The following is a 23,019-nucleotide window of genomic DNA, read 5'->3' as shown; positions in this document are numbered from 1 at the left end:
ATTGAGTACACTCAACAATTATTTATTTTATAAATGAAGGAACATAGGCATTTATGTGCCCAAAATGACTCACTTATTACACTGAGAATTTTCAAACTTTTCTGTGCATTACAAGAGATTTGTGAAAAACAAATCTGATTAAAGTCCAGGCATGAGAATTTTCAAAAAGCCGGTGATTCTGATGTAAAACTTGTGAGTCCATAATTTACAAAATTTTAATAATAAAAAAATTTTTGTTAGTGACCCCAAATATTTAAGTTCAAGTCATAAGTTGAAATCAACCCACCAATTCTACTTCCCATCTGCAATCTATGTTAACAAAATCAAATTTGTTTGCCCAATGTTTCCCCTTTGACCTTTCATTTCATTGGTTACTCTAAGTGACTAACAAGTAGAACCAACCTTTCTGAGAAAGCATTTGTTCAGAGAGGTTTGCTAGCTATTTGAGTTGAGAGCTTACCCAATTTCCAATACTGAATTCTAATCCTGGCTGTCTAAATTAGTAGCGGGGCATTCTTAGTTTCAGCCATTTAAGCCAACAAACCACGGTTGCCCTGATCAAAATATGGAAACAAAGAAAGAGGCAAAATCAACAGTTCTTAAAAAATCTATAATTATTTCTGCCCCAATAGAAATCCTCCACACTAATTTATATAACTGTCACTTTACAATTGTGTTTGTTATCAAAATCCCTTTCATATTCTCAAGAGCAGAGTGATCAATAAGAAACCATTTTATACGGGTACCACAGAGTCAGGAGAGAACATCAAGGCAAAGCTGTTTCATCTTATTTACTCTGATCCTGGTTTCAGAATTGATGACAAAATTCTCTTGGCATTCCTGGATCTGTGGATTCTGGGTCTCCAAGATCCATTCCTGGTAACGTCAGGTTAACTCAGGGCATTTGGCAGCACCATACGAGGTGCTGTGAGTAACATCAGTTTTGCAACCTCGTTTGTCATATAATTAAATTATTATATAATGAAAACTATGTACCACACAATAAAGTGTTCATTCTCCCACTGTGGTACAGTATACTCAAGCATAAAACAGCCACAGGGGAAGATTGGAAATGACATGGAAAGGTCAGCCTTAAAATTATTTTAATTCATTTAGAAGAAAAAAAAACAATAAAAAGAAGAACAAACCCAGGAAGAATTAATTTCCAAACCAGAGGGACCAAGGAAAGTTGAGTAGAAAACAGGAAATTAAGGGAGGAGAAACTGAATGTTGGGACAGGGAGAGAGAAAGAGAGTGGGCCTTAGAGATGGGGCTATTATCACAACTCCCCATGATTAATCAGAGAAGCCGTCACTGAGAATCATTAGCATTTACTATTATTCCAAGATGACGAGCCAGATTGGAGAACTCAGACCATCAGCATGTCATCATGGTGCCCTGAATGTTTGAGGATAGCTGTAGGGCAATGTTTTCAAACACTGGATTGTGGATCATTATTAAGTTATGAAACAAATTCAGTGGGCTGCTAACCAACATGTATTTTTTTTTAAAAAGAAGAAGAATAGAACAGGAAATGTCAGCACTGTTAACAGTAAATACTGCGTTTGGAAGCTTTTGAGTTTACACATATACAATTAATATAAACACATATACATACTGGGTTGCCATGCAAAATGTTCTTCTAACTGGGAGTCAGGGTGACAACATGAAAGCTTCTGCTATAGGATTTGATTGTTCTACTCTTTAAATCATTTTCTGTCTTCTTAGAGAGTTCCTCTTTTACCTCTTCTCTTCTGCGATGTGAGCACTTCCCCAGAGTTCAGTCCTTCACACTTCTTTGCTCTGCTGTCTATGTATACGCTACCCCTTGGAAATTTTAACTATGCCTATCAATTCTAAGAGGATCTATATCAAACTTCTCTCTCCCAAATGTGTCTCTTTCCAGACTGCAAATATCTAGCCTCAGCTACCCACTGGATATCGCCTCATTGTCAATCCCCAAATCAGTGTATCTAAAAGTAAAATCACCTGGGTCCAAGTCTTGACACCACCATGTACTGACTGTGTCACTTTGTGCAAATTATCTCACCTCTGAAAGCTTCACTATTCTTCATCTGTCAAATATGGATAATAGTATTTTCTTACGTTAAATATAATAATGTATATGAAATATAATTAATGACTCTCAGGATACATTAGGTATTTCATAATACCTAATATTTCTCAACCGTCTCAAACCAAATTCCTAATCAAGTTTCCAAATTTTTACAAAATGCAACATTTCTCCAGGACTCGAATTACTAGAATAATTCTTGATTCCTGGCTCTCCCTTTATCTCACATCACTTACTAAATCCTGTTGATCCTATCAGGTCTAATTTATTCCCAAAACCTCAGTATCCCTCATCCTCTCCAGAGCTGGTGTCATTTGATTCCCAGACTGAATCTTGTCTCTGGGCCAAAGCAGGGGAATTTACCAGCAAATCATTCATCTCAGAGATGTGCTCCAGCTGCTGTTTCCCACACTAGCCAGGTGCCCCTCAGCAAGTGAGCTACCTCCCTATGCTTCATCTACAAAATAGAGACAATAGGTTTTCTTCAATCATTTAGTCATTGTGAGGATTAACTATAAAGCACGGAGACCAGTGCCTGGTGAAAAGTATGTGCTCAATAAATATTTCTTCTTCTTCCTCGTCCTTTTCTTTTCTTTTCCCTTCTCCTCCCTCTTCTTCCTCTTACCCTGCTCCTCCACCTGCATCTCACTGGTGGTAATTGTTGTTATTGTTAATATTATTACTCCCCTATAACTTGTTTTTACTAATCCACTCCATTAAGTCCTCCATAGGTTAGTGTTTTTCAAAGTCTGTTCTATGAGCCCCAGGACCCCACAAGGCTCCTCACAGACTGCTGAAGAAGGAAAGGGTATGCTGAGAGGGGTGTCTCCAGGTCACTAACAGGGAAGCTCTGTTTGGTGTTTTTGGGGAGCTGATTATTAAATTGATTTCATTAAGCAAAATAACTCCATTGCTAAAATAAGGCTTGAACAACCCTCTCCCAGACCACTAGACCACTATCAGCATCCTCTGACTTCAACTTTCTTACACCCCCTCCACCCACCATGTTAGTCAGTCATTCATTCTGACATTTGATTTTCTGCCTCTCTTTACATGCAGTGCCCTGCAAAATTTCAAAGTCAAATCAATCCCAGCATTTGTTCTTCTATCCACGCTTCTGAGAGCTGATAAAAATAAAATAAAATGCACACAACCACATAGACTGGTTGTCACTACTAATTCTGGTCTTTAACCTCAGCTGAATGCTCACTGCCGCCCAGCAATCCAGCATGTCTCTAGTAAGCTCTTTCCTCCATTTCCTTCACTTTTGAACATCCTGACTCCCACCTTAAACCATCTACCAAGCTAAATCCCACTCAGCCTTAGGTTTGCTTCCCAACTTAATGAGAAGATAGACACTATATGGCAACACTTCACTGAATTTGCTCTTTCCCAGCTACAACTGTGTATCCTTTCTCCTCCTTGAGCTCCCCCTCTTCTCTGCCTGGGCAATGGCTCCTATCACTTCCCACCTATTCATAATTCCCTTTGTCATTCACCCCTCCTTGCTCCTGCATGTTGAAACTGTTCATGTTCTCCTAGCTCTCTTCCACTTTTTAGAGAAATGCTGTCTTTACTCTTAGCATTCAGCTCTCATTTTCCCTTCTCAGCCGAGGTTCTTCAGAGAGTTCACTGTTTTCACCTCCTGTTCACCCTATAACCGCTGTCATCTGTACTGGGACTCCCCCATATCATTAAATTTGCCAGTGATCTCTCCACAGTATCAAAGTCAATTGAGATTTTTCTGTCTTTATTTTACTAGCTCTCTATACTGCACTGGATGGTTTTTACTCCATACTCTTTTTTTTAAACAGTTTAATTGAGATAGAATTCATATAATATATAATTCATCCATTTGACGTGACAATTCAATGTTTTTAATATACTCACCAGTATATGCAACTTTTAGAATGTTTTCATTACCACAAAGAGAAACCCTGTATTCCTCAGCTATTATCTCCCTATCCCCTCATCCTTCCCAGCTCTGAGCAACCACTAATCTGCTTTCAGTCTCTACAGATTCACCTAATCTGGATCTTTCATATAGATAGAATCATACACTATGTGATCTTTTGTGACTGGCTTCTTTCACTTAATACAGTGTTTCAAGTTCCATCCATGTTGTAGCAGCTACCAATACTTCATTCCTTTTTATGGCTGAATAATATTCCATTGTATGGATATACCATGTTTTTACCAACCTAGTACTCTTTTAAGTGACAACATACCTTCCTGGATTTCCTCCATCTCTGTTTTTTTTCCAATTTCATCAAAGGGTTTCTCCTCCAAATTCTCATCACTTAACTGTTGGCTGTTTACATTCTACAGACTCTCCCATATAGCGTCTATCTTCTCATTAAGTTGGGAAGCAAACCATAGAGTTTCATCAAACTCCATGGCATCAACTGTCACCAGGTCCCAAAGCCTGTATAGATCCTAATGTCCCTCATACATGCATCATCTTCTCTCAACTTTTACTGTCACTGCCTTCTTTTAGCTTAAGCATTTGTCATTTCTTCTGAGAATTACCAAAATAACCTTTACAATGTCTGTCTCCCTCATCTTGTCACATATCTATTTAAATAATCTTCAGTGGTTCTCCAAAGCTTAGCACACAAGGTTCTTCATTATTTTATCCTTGCTAATTCTCTGGCATCAAGAGCCTTTTTCTCAATACATTTTTTGTTCTAGCTTTACACTCAATCTCCATTTCATATCCATGTGCTTTTGACAAACTTCTTATTTACCTAGAATATATTTATTTATAAAAATAAACATTTATTTTACACAAATATATGAAAAATGTTTAGTTAGGTAAAGGTAGATAGAAATACATTAATACACATATCAATAACCTTTACCTAAATAACTCTTATCACTCAAAGTTCACCACTTAGGGAAGCTTTCTCTAACCTTCCTGTCTGATGCAGGTAACTCATTGGTGCTGCTTAAGTATTGATCACATTATACTGTAAGCTTTTGAAGGCAGGACCTACTTCCCATTTAACTTTGTGTCTCTTGCGTGCTTAGTACAATGGTTGGCATATGTGTGACTTTCCACGATGTTTTAAGAGTCTTACATCTTACTTTTTCATGAAGCTTTCTTTTTACCTCCCAAGTCTTTTTGCCATGACCCATCCAAGTACTTGAAGAATATAACTGACACACTCTGTCCTAATACCTTCACATTGCATGACAATTACTACATTTGTCTTCATAGCCCCGTGTCCTCACCAATTCCTAGCACATAGTAGATTCTCAATAAACACATGCTTAATTAAAGAACATATGAATGAAAGTAAATACACGAATGAAAGTCTTCACCATAAGACCCAGTCTCTGCCATCCCTAATCACTGAATTTGTACCTGTGTCATTGTCCCTAAGTTCATTTCCTTATTACTCGTTGAGTTCCCTAAACTCACACAGAATTGGACCCTAGCCTAATCATTACACAGATCCCTTTCAGGTTATGAAATTCTAAATTCCACCTTGATATATAAGGTTCTAACAGTCTCATTTGGTACCAGTTGCCCACCTGCCTACCTGCCATTCTCTGTCATCCCTTTGATTGCCCACTTGGATACCCCATTATTTAATATATTGATCTGTCATTAAGGGATGAATAAGGTTACATTTCCTATAACAGGGGACAAATTCTTATTTGGCTGAAATCATGAAAATAATGTTTTATTTATGGAATTTGGGGCATTACCAGCTGGTGGGAGGAAACACTTTCTGATGGATCCAGGTCCTCCCAGAGACTGAATTCATACCACTTATGTGTCCTCCTGTGTTCACCTACTGAAGAGGAAGCCGGCTCTGATACTGTGTATAACCTTCTGTTAATATCAGGGGGAATTATTAGAGTAAATGTCTCTCTCTGGGAATATACTATAAACCACAACAGATGGGGGTCAGGTTGGTCTGTTTACACCATTTCTTGATTGCTTTTCCATTGCTGGTGAAGGTCTGAAGTTTTATGAGTAGCATAAATTGCAACTGCTGCCTAGGATTCCATAATCAGCTCTTAACATAAAAGACCTGTCAAATGTAATACATCTTGTGAAGAGCAGAATCAGAAAGAAAAATTGAGTTTTATCTGGAAGTAAGTCCTTTAAAAATAGAAGACTGAGAATCCTCATTCAACACTGAGACATAGATTCAATTCCAGATGATAAACCAAATGAAAAGGCAAATAAAAGATTATGTTTTTAAAAGAAACTTTAAAAACAGCCTACACACAGTCTCATCGTAATGCCTTTCACGTTCCTCGTGTTTATCAACCAGAGATCAGTTTGCACGTGTATACATTCAAGACATAGCATTCATTCAAATAAAATATCTAATAGTAATCAAGTAACAACATTATAAAACACAAACACTCATAAAAGGCTTTTGTTCCCTGTTTTATTATATTTGTCATATTATATTCTATTTTTCAATTAGATTATGACTGCCTTTCGGGTGGAAACCATGCCATATCTCTTTATGCAGCCCCCACAGCAATTAGCATGGCAGTGCAAACATATGATTAACAATGATTTCGTTAACTGAAAGTCATGCGTTCAACAAACATGCATCAGGAGCCTACTATGTCCCAGTCTGAAGACAGCTCTGAATTTGGCAAATGTTTCCATAGGAAACAAAGATTTCTGAGACACAGACATCATAAGTTTTCACCATTAGACAGCTCCCTTGCATACCTTCTCAGCTCCTTTGCCTTGAATTTCTCTTATTTCATTGTACTCCCTTGGCAAAACTCCAAACCTAGTTAAATCAACCTCTCTGCAGATGCTGTCTGCATCCGTGTAGCTTAAGGTAACCAGAGAAAAACACACATAGATGCTTCTGGAGTCAATTTAAATGACTGAGCTTTAACCTCAACATGGCCCTTATGCTGTCTAGATCCTACCTATTTCCCTGGTCCATTCACTCTTCTGTTCACCTAAGAATTATCTCACAACTTCTTTTCTCTCCTCAAACCTCCAATACCTTCCTCCTCAAAGCTTCACTCTCAGTTGATTACCTTAATGCCTCCTTTACAAGGCAACAGAACTGAAAAGAGCATTCAGACAGGCTCCTGCCACCCAACTCACCTATCCCACCAGACCTATGCTCTGCTTCTTCTACCACTAGGTGAGTGAACTGGGCAGGCTCGGCCCTAAAGCCATCCCAGCCGCGGTGCCCTAGACTCTGTCTTCTCTCACCTTCTCTAGGATATCTCTCTGTAGTTCTCTCCAAAACAGATTAAATTTTAAAATGACATAATCCAGCTTCCAAGAGTTCCCTCCTTAAAAGTTTCCCCTACAAGGAAGGATAAATAACACTATGAAAAATGGATATTGAAAAGAATGAAGATGACACCTTTGTCTAGATTCTGTTTAAAAGATCAACATCAAAATAAAAGCCGGTTTACACACACCAACCAAATTTAATCAAAACCTGGAGATAAGGGAAGGAACCACGGACCAGGAACCAAGAAGCCTGGGTCTAGTCCTTGTCTTTTGGGGCAATTCACTGTACTTCTCTCAGTCTCCAAGGATTCGACTTAAAGATCTTTGTGGTCCCATCCAGCTCTCAGGTTCTTATCTAACACTTGCACTCTTTCAATCAGCTTTTTGAAAGCAATTTATGAGTAACAAGTTGTTGGCTTAATCCAACTAACTGTGTTCAGAACAACTGGTTATTTGATAACAATTTGGGTTTGATGCCAAACCAATGGACACACATAGACATAATGTTATACCAAATCCACACAGCTGAAATTAGTTGAGTAATTAACAGGAAAACACACATTTCTACAGCTGAATCCTTCAGAAAACAGTGCCACCCTTTCTCTTGGTGCCTAATAACATAGGTCTGGATGTACAGGCCTGACCCATTAAAGAAACAGGAAAAAATAAAGGAACATCCTCAGACACAAAGCGAAACAGGTGTGATCTGCGGACTACCCGCACATCCAATCTTATTGCCCCAAAATACAGTATTTCCTTCCTCAAAGAATAACACACATACCTGGTCCAGAAATGCAGTGAGATTTCTCACCCCCCCTCTCTATTGTCTGGACGTGAAACTTGCAGCTGTCCTCCCTAAATGTCACTGTGATTATACACTCTCTTCTCCATCCCTCAAATGCGCTCACTTTTGTTCTCTGTGTGAAATCAATCCAAGTATAACTCTTTTGGTAGGAATTTCCAAAATGCTATCTAAATTTTAATTTTTAAACCAATCATATTTAAAATGTCTGCTATGGCAAATCCTATTAGAAAATAAATAACTACCTTCAAGACTTGTCAAGTTTGGCTCTTCTGAAAGAGGGACAAGTGTGCACAGTATAGCTCATTCAGACATTTCACCCCAAAGGTTAGAAGGCAGGCATATTCTCCAGTCATCTCAGCAACAGAAATGTTAAAAAGAAAAGCTCAAAATAAACTAACATAATTTTATGAGTATATAACGTTTAGCAGAAGAAGTAAGTGAGACACAAATGCCTGTAAGAAGATTTTATGTAAATAAAGTTCAAACTAAACATATATTTTAGGTATGCATGCATAAATAATAAAACTATAAAGAAAAGTAAAGAAATTATTATGAGAAGCATTAGAATAGCAGGGAAGGGAGGGGTGAAATCAGAGACAAAAGGGTGAACGCAAGACTCTAAGGCACCAGTCATCTATATCTCAACACGATTGGCAGATGCTAACTTCATAATTATTTTTAAAATTGTGTATGTACATTTTATATCCCCTTCTTCATGTAGAACATTTTTATAATAAAGAATAAATGAACACAAACATTGTTTCTGAAATAAATTAGGCTTCTTGTACTTTTTAGTTTGGGGAAACAGTGGGATGAGAAAACAGTGGGATGAGCACTCATACACACACAATGATAGACTGTAACACTAATGTGTTGGTGTAGTACTCTCACACAACTGATGGCAGATTGTATATACGTGTGTGCATTTTATAGAAGCTGGGTACTCTTTATTTATTCATTAAGTCATTGCTTTAATCAACATCTACTGAAAACCTATTACACATCAGGCACAGTATAAGGCAGCAGAGATGCAAGGACATACAAGATGTGAACTCTGTTCTCCAGAGTGTATGATCCAGTGCCAGGAGACTGGCACCTTTCCAGTTCTCCAAAATGACAGTCCTTCCCTGCCAGTCTTCCTAGCTGGAAGTTCTGATGCTCTTCTGTTGTCTCACTCTCCAGTTTCCAAGCCAACTACCTGGACAAGGGTTCTATTGGCAGCCTCAGGACCCATCACTTGATGGAGTGTGGAACTGATCATGTTGTCAGACTCAGTGTCCATCAGGGCAGAATGAGTCCTGGGATTCTTACCCCTGTGATATTAATCAAGTCTACTGTCCAGTTTCCCTTCCTAGCACAGACCTTGAGCTCCTCCTATCAGCTGCGTTGCCCACTGACCACATCCCTACCTTGATTTGGGTGACCCATCAACATATGGACTCCAGATGCCTCCCTTGTGTAACATCCTGAAAGACGCAGCGTCCTCAGCAGCGGTGTTCTTCTCTGACTTGGCTGCCTATTGCTGGTACCCACCCACTTGTGACCACGCACCCTCCTGCCCATCCTTGTGGGAGTCCATCATGCAACCCAGTTAAGTCTCCCAGTCCTAGGCTTGCCAAGTTCTCACTCTCTCTGCCTTTCTCCTGAGCAGTCCCAGTTGGTGTTGCTCCCAACCCCCTAAAATTATGATGACAATGTAATGAATATAACAACAGAGGCACCTACAGAAGGGATACAAAAGCTTAGAGGAAGGACTGGGGATGGGAATAGGAGTGGAGGAAACAACTAAGCTGAGTCATAAGAAGAAGTGTACCAGATGAAGGAGCAAAGGAGTATTCCAGCAAAAAAGGAACAACTTCTCCAAAGGCATAAATATGAGAAGAAGCCTGACATGTTTGGAAAATAATGAGGAGTTTTGTGCATTCAAAGAATGATGAGATATGAGACTAGAACAGTAGATAAGAGGGAAATGAAGAAAGATCTTAAATGCCTTGCTAATAAAAATGTGCCCTATTTGGCATTCATTTAATATATTCTTGTCACGATAATGATGAAGTAACTGACCAGAACCAAAGTAATGCATTCTGTAACTTGGAGATTAGCGTGGTCTTACTCACTCTCATAATTTATAAAGCCTAGCATTCAAGGAACTCTGAGCCCTTTTAGCACAACTTCAATCATCCAGACCGTTTCCTGGGGTAGGTCATAGTAGCAGGCACAGCACCTGTTCACCTTATTTAAGGTAACACAGTAAAGGAAGGAGCACAGGAGGTGCAAACTATTGGTGAATATATCTGAATTGAATCAGACAAAAACCTGATCCTTTGGGAAATCTCCCCAGAGTTCTGTACACCCGATTCTATTTGTGTCAGTGCCAGGGCAGCCCTCCACCCTGTGCCCTGTAGAAAAGGCAGCTGTTCAGGGAGGGAGGTCTTCAACATGGACAGTCCCAGGTGAAATGAGGACTGGCTGTTTTCTGGGCCCAACCGTAATGAAGGTTGGCTCCAACTCTTCTGGCGCTGCTGGAGTTTACACTATTCATCTCAGGCTGCCAGAATCTCTTCGCTGCCCAGCGATCTGCGCTGCCAACAGTGAATCATCAGAGACACACACGGACCTGTTCACCTCTCTGAATCAGAGACACGCTGACTCAACCGGCCAAGAGGACTTTGTTCAGAACAGAATGCGAAAGGGAAAAAAACATTACGCCAGAGAGTGAGACTCAAAATGGAAGTTCTTGAGATAGATGTAAAATGGTTATAATAATAATAACAGGAACAAAACATCTCAAACTATTAATTTGGTCAATGACTTTCCTTATCATTTTACCCCATTTTTATTTCTCTCGAACTTAGGTAGGCATAACTGGAGTTGATGAGAGCAGATGATTTTGGAGGTTCCATTATAATGGACAGAGCATACCATCATGGTTTACCAACTCTCTGTACCTAGGCTGTGCTCAAAGTCAAAAGCCCCACCTCAGAAAGAATCTTGCCTTCTTATGGTTTATCATCTTCAAGTTTGTCAGTAAGAAGTACTTGGACACCTTGATATCAAACGAAAGGAAAACTCATTGATAAGTGACCCCTGGGGATAGTCCTTGGCCTAAGGTTGTCATTCTAGGGCCCATCAGATCTACAGAGATTGCCCTTGGTCTCCTTAGGTCAGAGTTTGTATACTTATACCTTCAACAAATTTATTTAGCACAAATCTATTAAGAATCTATCATGTTCTTTGTGTAAGATTGTACAAGGCAAACTGTGAGAGATTCTGATTGTTTCATCTATCAACTGGGGAAAATACTCATCTCTTGGTATGGTAATCAAATGATACGATAAATATGAAACACTTCAGTGCCTGACACAAAATCAAGGCTTAGTAATCATTTATGGTAGCACAAAGATAACTAGATATACTTCTCTTCCCCCAAGGAGCTCACAGTATAGATCCAGCATCCTTGAAGTACTATGAACTAGAGGTGAACCACAGCTACCTGATACTTCATGGGCTCTGTGAGCAGCCGAGCTGATTCAGGTTCAAACTTGATTCTCATCTTGTGGGCTGAGAACGCCATGGAGTTTTCTCCTGCATGCATTCTGGACCCTAACTCTACCACCCCACTTAGGTGTTAAATTAAAAGAAAACTGCAGTACATATTTACATTTAAGTACAATTGATTAATGAGGACACCACAAGAATGCTGTCAAGTGGCAATGGACATGAATAATAGCTCTGGCCCAAGACACTTCATAATTGGTTGAAAGCGTTCATAACTACTATTTTTAAAAGAGAAAAAGAAAGAAAGGAAGGCAGAGAGAGCAATGTTTCCTGGCATGAGGTTGTGTTATGTCCACTAGAGGCAGTTACTACAACAGACAGGCCATTGATCCCAATATTGAGTCCTCCCTGACAGAGCAGGTGCCTCGTGGGAGTTGCTTGTGCCAGAGAAAATCACTGCCATCAACTTGTCCTTCCTGGAGTTCTGAGTGGAATTTTAATCTTTACTCCTAAGAAGTTGGCTTGGTCAAAAACAACTTCCATTGCTTTTTTTTCTCTTTTCTATTTTTCATGTTGTTTTTAAATGTAAGATCTTGAGTGCTAAATTACTTAGAAAAGCGAAGTTTTATTGGGAAATATGAATAAAAACCAATAAGGGTGTCAGTCATTCCAGACTTTGAGTCAGGGAGCCAGGGTGCCAGGGTGATGAATGTGAGGAGAGCAAATCTGACCCCTGACCACCAGGTAGGACGCCCCCTGCTTTGTCCATGACTGTACCCAAGGCCTCATTTGTGTTTCTAGGTGAACCCATTATAGTCTTCCTAATATTAGGTTTGTCATCTTCCATTATAATGAATGCTTGTTGAGTTTACAAAACAAAACAAATCTGGGGACATCCCAGAAGACCCCAAGTAGCTTTCAGATCAATGACTTACCAGACGTCCTTAATCTCTGAAGAATAGATTGAGTTATTAGCATATTTATGAAGTAACATTTTCCTTTCTTATAAATATATTAATGGTGCCTTCTTCTGGTCTTTCAACATCTCCTTCTGGCCTGGGGTTTCTCTCTTGCTATTGTCTTCTGTCACTTAGGAGCCCCTTTGTTGCCCTACCCTCTTTCCTCCCTCTCAATCCCCCATGTAGAATCTTTTGTCTCTTTGCTAGTATCTCTATAATTGAAGGCAGGGTGTGCCTTTAGTGTAGAGTGCATAAGGATACTATTTTGCTTTTATTAGGAAAATATGGAAAAAGAGAAATTAAGTAATGACTATCTTGAGACAATGCACATGAACTTTAAATGAAAACTGAAGTTTATTTTACTTTTTTGTATTCGATCCTTTCTGAGAGTATTTGCTCCTAGAATAAATTTCTATAAATTGAGTCTCACTTGCAATGTTTTCCCCTTTTCTTCCATTATCTAAAGAAATTTGACTGTGTCAGGCGGTAACCTACCATCTCGAGAATTAACTGGGTAAATTATGTCCCCGAGACCCACTTCTTCACTAAAAGACATATTAACAGAAATAGAGCAATAAATGCATTCCAGAACATATGTTTAGCATGTGCCTTTGCAATGGCTGTCAGGAAGCATTTTTATTGCGTGAACTGGCCTTCAATGCGTACTGCTGTATATACACGGCCCCTTTCTGGGAATGGCGATAGTCTTAAAGTGTCTTCAGTTTTCTCTCTCTTTTCTGAAAAGCAACTCACATCACTTTTTTTTTTTAATGCTTTGCAAAGCCATCTATCTAGACAGAATTAACTTTATTTTATTGGCCATAACTGGCTGGATCAGGTATCAGTATGTGAGTTGAGAGCCACCGTATAACAATGTTCTATGTTGGACTGTGACTCACGGACCCTGTCAGGTCTTCTCTGCTTGGGGAAGGTGAAGGTGTGGGGAGGAGGATAAAGCAGAGCATGAAACAGAATTTCTGGAGCCATCTCTAGTACCACTGGAACAACAGTTATACCCTTACACTAATCCTCATTACTTGAGGTCACCAGGACACCTGATAGAGCTAACCTCAAACAACCCTTATCATTAATTCATTATTTCATTAAGTTCTAAAAATTGCCTCATAAGCGGGGAGGGTATAGCTCAGTGGTAGAGTGCGTGCTTAGCATGCACGAGGTCCTGGGTTCAATCCCCAGTACCTCCATTAAAACAAACAAACAAAGAAACCTAATTACCCCTCTACTCCCTACCCCCACACAATTATTTTTAATTGCCTGATGAGAATCACTACAATGTAGTGTGGTAAAGGTCATCAATGATAGTCCCCAGTGATCCATGCCTCCTGGTATTCACACTCTTGTGTAATCCCCTCCCGTTGAGTGTGAACTGGGCTTCGTGACTCACTTGTAAAGAATGGAATAGAATAGAGGCAGAAGTAGTGGGATGTACTTCTAAGATTAGGCTATAGAAAAACTGCAGATTCCACCTTGGGGTGTTTTTTTGTTTTGTTTTGTTTTGTTTCCGCTCACGTGCTCTGAGGAAAGCCATGCAGAGGAGCAGACTTGTGGAGAGGCCCACATGATGAAGAACTAACATCTCTTGACAACAGCCATGTAAGTGAGCTCAGAAACTGACTCAGGCAAGTGTCAGAGGGCTACAGCCCGGCCTTATATCTTGATTGCAACCTCCTGAGAAACCATGAGCCAGAACCACCCAGCTCAGCCACTCTGAGATTCCTGATCTTCAGAAACTCTGAGACAACAAGCGTTCATCATTTTAAGCTACTATGTTCTGGGGTAACATGTTACTCAGCAATAGGTATAATCTGGAAGGAGAGACTTGAACAGGGTGGGGCAAACCGGAGCCCCTGGGCCATTGCTCGCTTTCGTAAATGAAGTTCTGTTGGAACACAGCTATACCCATCCACTTACCGCTTGTCTAGGACTACACCCACACTACAACTTGGAGTAGCTGAGACAGTATATGCTCTGCAAAACCCAAACTACTTACTATCTGCCCTTTATAGAAAAAGTTTGTTAACACCTAGACTAACAGAAAAATTTGATATGAAACGACCTTTAATACTGATTCAGAAGTAGAATCCCAAGTAGTGATCCAATTTTATTCTTTCTGAAGATTAGATAACTATGGCGTTGAGAGGTAGGTGGTTTGTTTAGCATCATATAACTAACAGTAAAGCCGGGCAAGAAACCCAAGTTTCCTCGCTCCTAATCCAGTGGTCTCTTCAATATATCATCCTACCCTCCCTAGGATTAGCCACAAACGTAACATTTTATCATGAGTTTCTTGTATTACTTTAAGTAAGTCACTTCAGGTCTCTTTGCATAATATCCTTTAACAGCACAGTAGTATTTACTAATGTGTTTCAAAGTCTTAAATAGCGACCTTATTATTTGACGTGCTTCAGCTAATTCAAAGGTATATGAAAAAGGGAAATGGCAGATTACAGAAAGACCCAGAGACAAGGTCACCTAGCCCTGAGAACAGTTATTTGGTTTAACTTCATTATTTTTATTCTTGCTGAGGTGTTGTGTGAAAGTGGTAAGCTGAACAATGTGTACTTACTTTCAAAAATTACCTGCTTAATTTATGCGTCGGTCCTTTTATGAGAGAAAGCAAATGAGCACCACCAATTTGATTTTCTGTGTCCATAGCAGACTCTGCTAATCAAATGCAACATTCTACCCCACTGAACCACAGCACACTCTCAGACTTTCCCCATACCATGCTTCAGGAACCTCCCATTGTTCTGGTAAAGCTGGCACCTGGGTTTAAAACCATGCACATTCTCTGACATAGATAACAACTGTAGCCTCTGTGCAAAAAACCTTAGTACAAGTTAGTCTCAGACCTCTTCTTAAGACTGACTGGCTACTGGAAGAGCTTAACTCCAACCTAACTCCAAAACCACACAAGGCACTCATTAGGTTCTGAAGGACAGAGCTAACGGTACAACGTATTTGAGAAAGCGTTTGTGATTGCGATTTAAACTGATGCCAGGATCCAATTTAAATTCAGCTTTGTCCATGAACCTTCCCTTGATGTGTGACCCTAGGTCCTGGTTTACCAGGGCAGTCCCAGTTTGTTCCTCTTGTCCTGCCATAATTATTGACCACACCTCCTTTCTCTTTTAATGGCGTCTCAGTCTGTACAAGAAATTATATGGTCATCTCATTGATGACCCAGTTTGAAAGAAGCCTCTTTCCTTCCTCAAACACCCCTGTTGTAATGAATAGCTTGCTTATGACAAATTATTTAGCTTATGTAATAATTATTTTTAGTTATAATTTATGCTTCCACAAATCCACTTCCCAGTCTAGATTGTAAACTCTGTGAGGGCAGCTGTGTTTCACTACATGTGGTTACTAAAATAGACATGCAGTAGATAAAATTCCAATTAATCAGTAACTTCTAGTGCCCCACACAAACTGGACACAAATAAGGCATTTGTTGAATTAGCAAATGCTTAAGGCATAAAAGTTCAAATAGCTAAAACTAGCCCTTAAAGTAAACCTCACAGAGAAATAGTACTTTGGACATTATATATGTTTTACAAATGTTGTTTGTGTAAATGAATAAACAAGTGAATGAATGTTCATAGTAAAGTTTCTTGACCTCATTATTCAATCTTTCTCATTATGTTCTTCACAACACCATAGAAGAGCATAATGACAAAAGTTCATGAATTGAAATATTAATTAACAGGTACCAATCAAAAAGCAGCATATTGCCACAGGACAGAATTCTTTTTTATTTCCTGGTGCATTTGAGTAGTTGATTGAACTATGGTGAAATCTCCTTGTCTGGGTATGTTGGTATGGCTAGTAATAAACACTGGCCCATCTCTGAAGACAGGGCATCGATCTGATGACCTCTGAAGGTCCAGGGGACCCGCCTGGAAAAGCTGTTTTGACAAGATGGGCATCAGAATATGAACCATGAACAGACAGATTACAGAAAGACCCAGATAAAAGGTCACCTAGCCCTGAGAATAGTTACTCGGTTTAACTTCATTACTGAGTCTATAGTGGCCAAGGAGTTCAAAGTTTAGCTTGATATTACAATATCTCAGGTTTCCAAGTGGAGGAAACTACATAAACCCATACTTACTGGGGTCAGGAATATCATGGGAATTGTCTCTGATGACAAAACTTAGCTATGTTTCTTATATCCAAACGTGTGATCCAAATCAAATATCACTCTCACAGTTCCAAAGCTGTTACTTACAGGCCATAATCTTCTATACAAGAAAGAACTGTGCGAACACTTTTCAGGTCAGTTCAGCTTTTCAGACAAAGTCATTATAACCAATAAGATGTCCTGATTCCATAAGAAGCAGAACCCTTCAATCTCCTATGGAGTTTACTTTGACTAGGGGGTTTGTCCATAACCACAGTTTATTCAGAAGTGGGAAAAATCCTTACAATCCTGCTTAGACACAATGCGAAGGTTCTAGATGCTTGAGGAGGCCCTTGCATGAAACTTGACAGGAAGGAAATTAAGAAAGAAATATAATCTCAAAGAATTTGTTTCTGGCCAACCTTTCAAGTTTTCATATGTAATAGCAGAGGTCATTCAACAGGCTTCAGGCAGCCTGACCTCACACCAGATCCTGCTACAGTCCAGGACCTGGCCTAGCTAATGGAGCTGCCGTATCTCTAGGGAAATGGCTAAGGTAGACCCTTCATCCGGCAATGAACAGACTAGCTGATCTCCATTTGGCTCTTACTAAAGCCTAGTAAATTAAGCAGCAAGTCACAAGGATGTATTGTACAGCACATGGAATATAGCCAACATTTTATAATAACTATAAATGGAGTATAACCTTTAAAAAAATTAAGAAGTGAGTTCACAATTAAAGGGAAAAACACAATTCGTCTCTATACTCCAGTTTTTTCCTTCTTCCGCTCATTCTCCCTCTTTCCCTTCACCATCCAACCTCTTTATCTCCCTTGCCCTCCCTCCCTGCACCCTACCCTGGCTTGGGTTAATGATTTGCTCATTCTTCAAGGCAGAAGAATACTGCCTGCTCTGGAAAAATGATATGGCTTTCTCAGCCCAGTCATCATTGGAATGTTTCCTTATTTCCCAACCTCTCCTGTGGCAACTGCATTGAAGCACGGGCACCCGACTCTTTTTGTTCTTTTTACATTGGGATCTGCATGTTGCTCTCCAAGCCAGCAGCCTGCCAGGGCTTCCAGCCATGGACACCACACGGTCAGCCCATTCTAATTTCCTGGGGGTCACATTATGCATAATCACGGGCAGTTCTGGGTTTTATTCTCATTCCGAACTTTACTTCACGTCTTCTTTTGCTTAGCCTCCTTATTTTTCTCCTTCTCCATCATCACCTCCTAATTGTTGTATTATGTGAAACCATTATAAGCAGGTGGACACATAGGTAAGGGAGTCCACTAAAATCTGTGACTTGAAGCTCCCCTTTCTGAGCCCCAAAAGACAGTTTTGAGACGATGGAGTGAAGTAGAGCTTGGAATGAAATGAAGACATTGAGGCAGACACTTCGACATGGCATCCTCTGCCTGTTCCCTGGCAGCTTGAGTAGTTAGGGGCAGTGGAAAAAATGCTAAGAAGCAGATGCCCTGTTACCCAGTCAATCATCTGGCTTCGTGACTCGAGACAAGCGTCCTCATCCAAAAAATAAAATAAAATGTTAGAACTTAATAATCTCCAAGATCCAGTTAGGACATCCCATGACTCTGAATCTCAGGAGGTTCATATGTCTTTCAGCATCTGCCTTGGTCCCACCTCGTTAGAGATTCACAGCAGCTGTTTTCAGAATCACATTCTTTCACAACAGCGCATGAAAGAAGGAAAGGGGGTTAGATTCCTAAGTGTCCTTCACATTTCAGCACATGAAGATGGACTCAAAAGAGGCTATTCTGGACAATCTCCACCTTCCTCAAGTCCCTACATTGTCTTCCTCTTAAGAGACAACTGCCTCTTTCTTCACCAATAAGATCAAGGCTACCAGGAAAAGTCTCTCTTAAATCCCAGTCTGCACACCAACAACTCATATATTCACCCTCATCACCTTCCCTCCAGTCTCAGGAAAGATGTGTCCTTTCTTTAGCTCATGTCTGCCACTGTTGCCTGGGCTCTTATCCCTTCCTCTCCCACCGCCACAGAAGGGCTGCTCTCTTAATTCTTCTTCTTTAAAATTGTTCCAGTCTAAAATTATCCCACCCATTCTCTAAAAGGTGGAAATTGAGGTTATAAGATGACCTTTTGCTTGTGCTTGGGAGCAGACCCAAGACTGATTCATTAAGGGAATATTAGATTTTTGCATAAGAATGTTGCTGAGAAACTTGTTCATTACACTACACAGCTTTTTCTATCTGTGGTCCCCCAGGGGAAATTTTGGTCTGGTATGATTACCAATGCCAGTTGTTCTCTTGAGACGTTGTTTGTTTTCACCTCATGAATAGAGTAAGCCATGTACCTTTTGTCTCCCTCTTTGTACTGATTCTGGGAAGCTCAGAACGAAATCTGTGGTCTAACTCTGGCACTCTAACACACATGCAATCATTCTGCATACAGAATTCACCACTGACAATCCTTTCTTGTCTTTATTTTCCCTTCTTCCTCTTTCTTATCTATCTGTTTCTTATTTTAAATTGTTGTATCATATTAAAATATAAATTATACTTTAGGTCCTATCTGCAATAAGGCATGGCATAATTAACCCCTAAACAAACAAAAAGCATTTCTTCCAGAGACCTCTCGTTTAGAAACACATGTGCAAAATGTACAAGGATTTCTCTTGCCATTAAAATCAAGTCCAAATATGTAAAAAAGCTAAAACTAAGGAGAGAACTGAATAATAAGCCTTAGAAAAGGATTCCTTATATTTGAGTTTTTGTATTGGCCACAATAAATTCTCGAAATAAGGTGATCCACTCAAATTAATTGCATAAAGAAGGTGTGGTAGCCCCCCAAGAACTCTTAAGATGGGACAAACCACTGCTGAATAGGCCATTATCACTATGTGTCCTTCCCAAAACTACCTGTGATGGACTAGGCTGCTAAGAAAAGGAAAAACGTGATTGTATCTATTTGCTGACCAAGAACCTATGATAATGCGGGAAGGTCCCAGAAGGACAGAATTAGAGGTGATGATTTTTTTCCATTATGTTAAAATCTATGAGAAAGAATTAGGCCAAACTATTGAACAGAAGAGTTAGATATAATTACAAAATGTATTTAACTGAAAGTATTATGCCGCACATGGAGTCAGTTTGAGTCACTGTCCTTCTAATATTGGACTGTGAATGCCCCATGACGATGCCCCATTTTCATAGTTAGTGGTTAAGTCATCGAATAAATGACAACTATCATCACTGTTACCATCCTCAATCTTCCTATACTGAGTGATAGGTACCGATCCTGAATTCTCTATTGGCCTTAATCCCTTGCTCAATATACTCTCCCTTCTGGTCTCTCCTACCCAGTTGAGTGCTTCCAGTTGGGAAGGGCTGAATATATAAATGATTCTTAGAATGACTATTCTGATGCAACATACAGAGTTAATTTTTAGGTTAGGGTGGAGGAAGACTAGAAGTAGAAAGACAAGCTGGTAAGTTACTGCAGAAATTCAGACTTAAGGGGCCAAAGACGTTTAGAGATGGCACTCAGCTATATTCTACTCAGTACTGCAGTGAGACTCATATATGTCTGCCTCTCCCACTTGAATTCTTTGAAGACAAAAATCATATCCCTAGAGCCGTTGCCGAGCCTAAAACAGTAGGCATTCAATAGATAATTGTTAGAAACAATGAATTAATGAACAAATAGAATGAATAAAACGTAAAAGAGGCCATTGTGACTTTAAAAAAAAACCTTTATACTCATTTGTCAATCAAGCAGGCAGAAGTTAATAATCCACACTTGAAGGGGAACAGGGCTATTTTAACATCCCGCTCATCACGACTCTCCTCCCCGGTCTCTGGATGTCCTCCCGGTTGCTGGTGTTCCTCATAAAATCTGTTGCCCAGAACTGAGCACAGGCCCCAGACAGAGCCTGATCAGCACTGTATCGAGGGGGAGCATCTCTTCCAGCCATCTGAACACTGCATCCCTTTTTAACAGAGCCCAAAATTGTCGTCATACTTTGAATGTCCACATCACTCTTCTGTCTCATATGAAGCTTCTGCTTACGATTATTTTCCCACTGATTGCTGCAAACACAGGTATCCATCAGCTTGGTTTACACAGTTTTGATTTCCTAAAATCTAAGTTCATCCCTGTACATTTCCATGATGTTGTGTTGAGGCCAGTATTCAGTCCTTTAAATTCTGACTTGAAAGAATTTTGAATCCTTAACTCTGTCCTAGTCCTAAGGGCTATAACCTGCCCTCCACCGCCCAATTCTGCAGCCTTCATTCAGCAGGCAATTCTGAGTACCTACTGGCTCCTGAGCACACATGGCAGATACAGGCTTTCCTCACAATAAATCTTTTCAAAAGCATGTAGTGAGGAGATGCTCATTGTACTTAGCTTGACATTTTTATACTCGCGTATGAAAGAGGCTTAGGAGGGGAGATGGGGCACAGATTCCCTATGGGTCGGGTGAATAATGCTTTCTCTTTCATGGTGAGTCCTTATTACCCTCTAAGGCACTATCTGACCTGGTAGGTCATGTGACCTTTCCCCACACCACCTAATCTCAAGTTAACTCACTCTACTCCAGCTTCTTGCTGTTCCCTCTGCCGTGGATAATCTGCCAGATTCCACGTGGCTCACTCCCGTACTTCCTTCAGCTATCTGCTCACATGTCATCTTTTCAGTAAGAACTTCCCCGGACATCCTTCATCTTGCTTCCACAGCAAGCACTCCCTGTCTCCCTCATTCTTCTGAATTTTTTTCCACAGCACTTACCACCATCTGGCATATCATGTATTCATCTGCTGTTTGTTGACTGCCTGTTTCCTCACACCAGACTATAAGCTCCATGAAGGAAGGAATTTAAAAAAAAAAAAAAGAAAAAAAAAAGGAAGGATTTTTTTTTCTTTACCACTTGCAGTATCTAAAAGAGTGCCTGGCCTAGAATAGGTGCTCAATTAACATTTGTTGAATATCAATGAATATGAACATGAATGAACATATGATTAAATCGTGTGACTAGGTTGGAGCTAGGACTAGAATCCAGGTTTTCTCACGTTTAGTTTCCTAGTTCTTTCCACTATGCCACTGTAATTCCCCTAATCATTTTCAACCTGTTACCCTTTCTTGCCTGGACTACTATAGGAGCTTACAAAGTCATCTTCCTGCCTCCCAGCTCCCTGGTTCATAATGGTCATTCTGCATACCACCTCCAGATCAGTTATCTGGAGAGTTATTTCCATTTCTGATATAAAGAGTTTAGAAGTCCTGATTTCCCTCCACTGAAAACAACTCTAACTTTTTGATAAAATGCAGAAATAAATTTTGGACAGTTACAAAGCTGAAAGGAAATGAAAGATTAGCCCACATGCAAAGTAAAAATAGGAATCCAGAAAAGTAAACATTCTCTGAAGCAACTGACTTCCCTGAGAGCACTGCCCTTTCCTAGTGCCCTTGGCCTTGAGTTTGATGGCCTTGTGAGAATCTGAGATAGGAAATAAAATATAAAACTTAGTCAAGGTGGGAAGTATTATGGAAGAGTTCCACATAAAGCCAGGACCCTCAAAGGTTATATCATCAATAAAACAGAACACCAAAAAAATTTTAAAGCTCACTTCATCAAGGAGCACAGCAAGGAAATTTCCATTCCCCAATCTTGGCCCCAATAAGTAAGGTGAAAATCTCCCCTGGGAAGTAACTACAAGTCAGTCCTCACAGGTTGGCACTCCAAATTTATAACACCCTATGGTCTAAAAGCTTTATGCCAATTATGTATATTTAAAGTAGTTTCATGTTCACAGTGCCCCAAGCAACTGGCAGAAGTAAAAGAGCATATCTTCAATCCAGGCCTGAAAGAAATTTGATGGGTCAAGTTTCAAGGAACATGGGCTCACAATCAAAAATCACAAAGCACGCATGAAGAAACAAGGCACTGTGAGCAGGAACCAGAAGAAATAACAAATCACAGAATCAGACTACCTGATCTAAAATGTAAAAGAAGCATGCTTAATTATCTTTTTAATTAAACTTCTTAATCTGAGATAATTAGAGATTCACGTGTACTTGTAAGAAATAGTCCAGAGTAATCCACCAATGATTACACCTCACAAAACTAAAATACAGAACCACAACTAGGATATTGACATTGATACAATTCACCAGCCTTGTTCAGATGTCCCATTTTACTCATACGAATGTGTGCATTTTTAGTTCTATGAAATTTTATCATATGTGTAAATTCAGGTACCCATCACCTTAAATTGTTTTTAAAAATAAAAAAGAATATCCAAAGTATGAATAAGTAAC

At 39.7% G+C, this 23,019-nt stretch overlaps 1 protein-coding gene and 1 non-coding gene across 2 annotated transcripts in view; one reads left to right on the top strand and one right to left on the bottom strand.

Moving 5' to 3' along the window:
* The window catches only part of PAPPA2 (pappalysin 2), a 248,965-nt gene that overhangs the window by 177,432 nt on the left and 48,514 nt on the right, over positions 1-23,019 (bottom strand). The gene's annotated exons all lie outside the window — the stretch shown is intronic.
* TRNAA-AGC (transfer RNA alanine (anticodon AGC)) lies at positions 13,705-13,777 on the top strand. Its single transcript has one exon. It is a non-coding gene; the product is annotated as a tRNA-Ala (tRNA).

Source organism: Camelus bactrianus, chromosome 21, assembly GCF_048773025.1.
Source record: "Camelus bactrianus isolate YW-2024 breed Bactrian camel chromosome 21, ASM4877302v1, whole genome shotgun sequence".
NCBI classification, from domain to species: Eukaryota; Metazoa; Chordata; class Mammalia; order Artiodactyla; family Camelidae; genus Camelus; species Camelus bactrianus.
This window is presented reverse-complemented; position numbering and strand designations above follow the sequence as displayed.